Raw genomic sequence first — 6,789 nt, 5'->3', positions numbered from 1 at the left:
TCCTTATATATTTTGGATATTAACCCTTTATTGGATATGTGGTTTGCAAAGATTTTTTCCTATTCTGTAGGTTGACATTTTGTTGATGGTTTCCTTTGTTGTGCAAAGGCATTTTAGCTTGATGTAGTCCCACTTATTATATTTGCCCATTTTTGTTTTTGTTTTTTTGGTGCCAACTCCAAAAATATCATTTCTAAAACTAATGTTAAAGAGCTTACCTCCTATGCTTTCTTTAGTTTTATAGTTTCAGGTATTATTTTTAAGTCTTTAATCCATTTTGAGTTAACTTTTGTGTATGGTGTCAGATAGAGACTCTCTCTCCTCCCCTCTCCAGCCCTCCCCTCCCCTCCCATCCCCTCCTATTCCCTCCCCTTCCCTCCCTTCCCTTTCCCTCCCCTCCCCTTCCCTTACCTCTCCTCTCCTTTCCTTTCCTTTTATTCTTTTCTTTGTTTCCATGTTGCTATCCTCTGGTAGCCTCGTGACTTTTAATAATATTCTGACAGTAGTAAGAGCAGTAGCTAGAATGTGTGCAGATTTTCTATTTTTATAGTGCTTTCAATATTTCTATTTTAGTGATTTGTTCAGTTAAGAAATATTTAGTAGTTACGTGTTGATTACTTGGCAGACATAGTTCCAGGAACTTGGCATACTATAATGAGTAAGACAGACAAAAATCTCTGCCCCCATGATATTCACATTCTGGTAAACAAACAATATAAAGTAATAATAATTCCATGGACTCACAATGGATCCATATAGCTTTTTATATTAGGAAATTGAAATCTAGAGGCATTATGTGACATGGCCCCAAAACTCAGTTTATCTAAAACAGAACCAGAACTCAAATCTGATTTTATGATAACAAATCCTGATGTTATTCCTCCTGCACATACCACCTCCGTATCTTATACTAAAAACTATGCAAAAAAAAAAAAAAAAAACCAACCCTATCATCACAAAAAAACACACACACAACAAAATGGCTATTTCACCATGCCCAAAACTGCTGTTTATATTTATATTGATCTCTAATTTTACCTAAGACCATCATGTTCTAAAATAGATTTGTGTAAACATAACTGATAAAAACTGATTCCAATTTGCATTAAGCTCATGCTTATAAATATTTTTAAACTTTTTAAAAAATTATTTTAATTATGTTTTAGAGACAGAGAATTGGAGAGGGAGAGCAAGAAGGAAACAACATCCATCTGCTGCCTCCTACACACCCCTTATCAGGAATTGAGCCCCTGACCCGGCATGTCCCCTGACTGGGAGTTGAACTAGCGACCTTTTGGTACAGGGGACAAGGCCCAACCAATTTAGCCACAGCAGCCAGGGCTCTTTAAACTTTTTATTAGAATATAATAAAAAAGAATTTTCATTAACTGAACACACCCTTATAAGCAGCATAAAAATAAAAATAAAACATTATCACTCTCCTGCCAAACTCTCTGATGCCCCTTTCAGTTACTATACAGTTTCCATGGATAACAGCTATCCTGAGTTCGAATAACAAATATTTGTTTTATCTATTTTAGTGCTTTCAGTAAAAGAAATTGTATAGCATCTGACTTCTTTTTCTTAATATTGTCTGTGAGATCTATCTATCTATATATATGATTGTGTGTAGTAAAGACAATTCATTCTCATTATTTATCCTCTTTACTGTTGATTGATATTAAAGTAGTTTCCATTTGGGGATGATATGGATAGTGCTGCTATAAAGATTCTGGTGGAGTCTCTTGGTGAATATTTCAGATGCTTTTCTTGAGAATACACCTAGGGGTGGCACTGCTGAATCATAGGGTAGATATATGTTTAACTTTAGTAGATACTGTCAGTTTTCCAAAGTGATTTTAATAATTTACTCTCTTCCAAGTAGTAGTTTAGAATCCCAACTACTCCAGGTTGTAAATATTTACATTAGATGCTGAAATGCCTTCTAAAATGGGTACCAACAATTCATCTCTAAGATAACCTCACATTATTTTACTTGTTTTCCTAAAAATTCAGACATGACTGGCCTATATTTTAAAAACAGAAATAATATAGAAGATAAATATACTTAGTTAATCCCATTAAGCTCTTCTATAAAGCACTTCCATGTACCAACAGGAACTACAGAACGTAAGAGACAAAGGCATTTCAGAAAGTCTGGGGTCCCATACTACCTATGACAAAATGTCTTAAGAAAATACTTCTTAACTGAATATAACTAATCATTTAACTATAGGATAACAGTCTTTTTCTTCTTTTCCATTCCCTATACCTCTGCATTCCTGAAATAATAAAATAATATTCTAGAATTAACAGCAACTGCTTAATGCATACGGACAAGGTGGTAGGCAAGCAAAGTTTTTAGAAAACTGAATAATTTGTTTTATTCCTTAATTGGAGAAAGAACCATGATTACAATTTACAAGGACTGAATGAATCTGCATTACAATAAACTAAAACCATTTTTCCGCATCTTTATTTTATTTTATTTTTCTGCATTTTGATTTTAACAGAATGCTTATCAAAGAACTGTAAGCAGTCTAACACTTACCTATTTTCTAATTCTGATGAGTGAAACATCAGAATTCATGAGGCCCTGTGCCATTTGTAAAATGAATCCTTTTTGCTCCTAAGCCTCCAAGTAGAGCCCATGGAATGACAGGGACCAAATGGTATTTCAGAAACGAAGTACATAATAGGTACTCAATAAACCTAGAGATTGGAAAAATGATTACTCTTTTATTAAAGGTCATATAAATATAAAAGGAAGCTCACTTTCTCCAGGTTATAATAAAACCATGCAAAAAATAACTTAAATCATCTGGACCTTATGACTCTCCTAATGCTCATTGGTTTAACAGTACATTTACAGATGCTGCGAAGTTACTGATAAGAAGGAAATGAGGCACACCTCCCATCTCCATGACCGTAATATTTATTAGAGACTTGATAATAACCAATGCTAGATAACTAGCCTAGCCATGAAGTGTAAAAACTAAGCCACATGTATCTGTTTAGCCAGTATATTCTTTTCCTCCAGGCCCTAGTTTTTCAATTTACACTGAAACCAGCTATTTCCTAATCTGAGCTGCTTCTAATGTGCTTATGAAAAATGTATATACTTCTCCTCAAACTTAACAATTCAAAATCCTCAAGGTCAAAGAAATCTGCATTTTTAAATCCTCACCAAAGGATATGTTTTTATTGATTATTTTAGAGAGAGAGGGGAGGGGAAGAAGGAGGGGAAGAGAGTAAAAAACATCAATGTGGGAGTGAAAAATGGATCAGTTGCCTCCTGCATGCACCCCAACAGGGGATCAAATCAAAACCTAGGTATGTACCCTGCAACTGAATCACCCAGCCAGGGCAAGAAATTTGCATTTTTAACAGGTACATAAAGCAAAGTTTGAGAATCACTGCTCAGAATGGAATTGGAGATAAGTGGGAGGACAGAGGAGAAACAAATAATTTGAGCTACGTCATTTTTTGCTGTAATTAAAAAAAATCACATAATTCCATTTCTCACTTTTTGACTAATCATTAATCAAGTTGTGACTTAAAAATAAAGATACCACCTTTATGGATGGATCCTCTAGAGAAATGGCTGAGGCCTGAGGTGCATGTGGATGGAGTTGAGCTGAAGCTAAGCAAAAATGAGCTAAAGAGGCAGCTGAAAGCTGAGAAGAAAGTAGCAGAGAAGGAGGTCCAACAGTGAAGCTCAATGAGATAGAAGCCAATGCTGCTGCCACCAACCACATCACTGACAATGATGTGGCTGCCAGTGAGGAAAACCTGGACCCAAACCAATACTGCAAAATCTATAGACAAGCAGTCTATCAACCAAAGTCCAATGGGGAGGACCCATAACCACACAAGTTCCATATAGATGTTTCCCTCACTCACTTCATCAAAGAATATAGTCACCTGCAGCCTGGGGACCATCTGAGTGATGTCAGCTTAAAGGTGGCAGTTTGAATTCATGCCAAAAGAGCTTCTTAGGGAAAACTCAACTTCTATGACCTCAGAGGAGATGGGGTCAAGTTTCAAGTCATGGCCAATTACAGGAATCATAAATCAGAAGAACAATTTATTCATATCAATAACAAACTGTGTCAGGGAGGCATAATTGGAGTTCAGGGAAATCCTGGGAAAATCAAGAAGGGTGAGCTGAGCATCATTCCCTATGAGATCACACTGCTGTCTCCTTGCTTTCATATGTTACCTCATCTCCACTTTGGCCTCAAAGACAAGGAAACACCATATGTCAGTCAGGGATACTTGAACTTGATCCTGAATGACTTTGTGAGGCAGAAATTTATCCTCTGCTCTAAGATCATCACATATATATATGAAGTGTCTTGGCCCTCACTGGCTAGCTCAGTTGGTTAGAGGGTCCTCCCCATACACAAAGGTTGTAGGTTCTAACCCTATTTCAGGCACATATAAGAATCACCCAATGAATGCATAAATAAGATGAACAACAAATCATTGTTTCTCTCTCTCTCTCTCTCTCTCTCTCCCCCCTCCCTCCCTCTTTCTCATTTCCTTGCTCTCTATAATCAATCAATCAATTTAAAAAATGTAAATTTCTTGGATGAGTTGGAATTCCTAGAGATTGAAGGTCTCATGATGAACATCGTCCCAGAGGGTGCTGTGTCCAAGCCTTTCATCACCTACCATGATGAAATGGACCTGAATGTATATATGAGAATTGCTCCAGAACTCTACCATAAGATGCTGGTGGATGATGACATTGACCAGGTTTATGAAATTGGATGCCAGTTCTGGAATGAAGGACTTAATATGACTCCCAATCCTGAGTTCAGCACCTGTGATCCCTACTTGGCCTATGAGAGTATCTCAATCTTGTTGAAATCATGAAGAAGATGATTTCAAGAAGGGTAAAGCACATTACAGGGGGTTACAGGTGATCTACCATTCAGATGACCCAGAGGGCCAAGCTTAGAAGATTGACCTTGCCCCACCCTTCTGATGAATCAGCATGTAGAAGAGCTTGAGAAAGCCGTTGGAGTGAAGCTGCCAGAAACTAACCTCTCTAAAACTAAAGAAACTCACAAAATGCTTGATATCCATGTGACAAAAGCTGTTGAATGCCCTCTACCTTGGACCACAGCCAGGCTCTTTGATAAGTTTGTGGGGAGTTCCTGGAAGTGACATGCACCGATCCTGCATTCATCTGTGCTCACCCACAGATAATGAGCCCTTTGTCAAAATGGCACCACTCTAAATACAGTCTGACTGAGCGTTTTAGCTTTTTGTCATGAAGAAGGAAATAAGCAATGACCCCATGAGGCAGTGGTAGCTTTTTGAAGAACATGTTTATAGTTGAAAACTTCTTCACTTCCCTGGAATATGGGCTGCCCCCCACAGATGGCTGGGGCATGGGCATTGACTGAATCACCATGGTTCTTAAAGACTCCAATAATATCAAGGAAGTATTTCTGTTTCCTATCATGAAATTTGAAGACAGGGAGGAAAATGTAGAAATTGCTGATATATTGTCTAGAAAATAAAAATTTCTAGTCACATAACTCAAGCATCTTTGCATTTTTGCAAAAGATCAAGGACTCCTCTGGAATTCTTGTACATTGATATCCATTTGACTATCACAGTTCAGTTACCAGAAGAGATAAAATGAATTAAGAATTCATTTTATAGGCCTTGTTACCAAATAAAACATTTGTCCTTAAAAAAGTAAGCTAAAAAATAAGATACCTGGCCCCATCTTAAGCACACTAAATTAGAATCTCCTAAAAAAGGACCTAGAGCCCGGCCAGGTAGTTCAGATGGTTAGCATAACACATCTTCCTGATTCACCAAGATTGCTGGTTCGATCCCCAGGGCACATATAAGAACCAACCAGTGGCCCTAGCTGGTTTGGCTCAGTGGATAGAGCATCAACTTGCAGACTGAAGAGTCCCAGGTTTGATTCCAGTCAAGGGCACATCCCTGGGTTGTGGGCTCAATCTCCAGTGGGGGGTGTGCAGGAGGCAGCTGATCAATGATTCTCTCTCAGCATTGATGTTTCTTATCTCTCTCTCCCTCTCCCTTCCTCTCTGAAATCAATATATATGTTGATTAAAAAAACAGAACCAACCAGTGAATGCATAAATAAATGGAACAACAAACGCATAGTTCGTTCTCTCTGTCTCTCTGTCTCTCTCTCTCTCTCTCTCTCTCTCTCTCTTTTCTTTCCTCTCTCTAAAAATCAATTTTAAAACAGGAACTTAGAGTCCATATAGTTGACAAACTTCCACAATTCTAAAGATCAGGAAAGTTTGAAACAATGTGGGAACTGCCGTACATTCTGTTCAAACAATTAGCCTTGGCCACTTGGAGAGTATAAACTTTGACTCTTAAATTTTCATAGAGTTTAATAATATATTTCTTTCTTAAGTTCTTTTTATGATTGAAATAAACAAAATACAAGCATTTTTAGGCTGCCAATATTCTTCATTTCTATCTGGCTTTTTTTATTCATTATTTCTTTTTAATCTTTCTTACTGGAGTAAATATATAAGTAAAAATCACACAGTGAACATGCTAAGGTAACCAGCATACAGATCAAGAAACTGAATAGCACCAGGACTCCAGAAGTATACCCTTCTTGTCACTACCCTGTAATTCTCACCACCACCCTAACTTGTAATACCATAGATTATTTTTACTTGTTTTTGAAGTTTATTGAATAATAGAATTTAAAGAAAACTGAATAATAGTAAATATACTCATTGATGTCCAGTTTTTTTAATTTAATACTGACCTCAT

At 37.1% G+C, this 6,789-nt stretch overlaps 1 pseudogene; it reads left to right on the top strand.

Annotated features, from left to right (window-relative positions):
- Positions 1-3,583: 3,583 nt before the first annotated feature.
- Positions 3,584-5,534, top strand: LOC102772173 (annotated as a pseudogene).
- Positions 5,535-6,789: the final 1,255 nt, after the last annotated feature.

The sequence above is a fragment of the Myotis davidii genome, unplaced genomic scaffold (genome assembly GCF_000327345.1).
Source record: "Myotis davidii unplaced genomic scaffold, ASM32734v1 scaffold32, whole genome shotgun sequence".
In the NCBI taxonomy this organism is placed as follows: domain Eukaryota; kingdom Metazoa; phylum Chordata; class Mammalia; order Chiroptera; family Vespertilionidae; genus Myotis; species Myotis davidii.
Note: the sequence above shows the minus strand (reverse complement) of the source record. Positions and strands in the feature narration are given on the sequence as shown.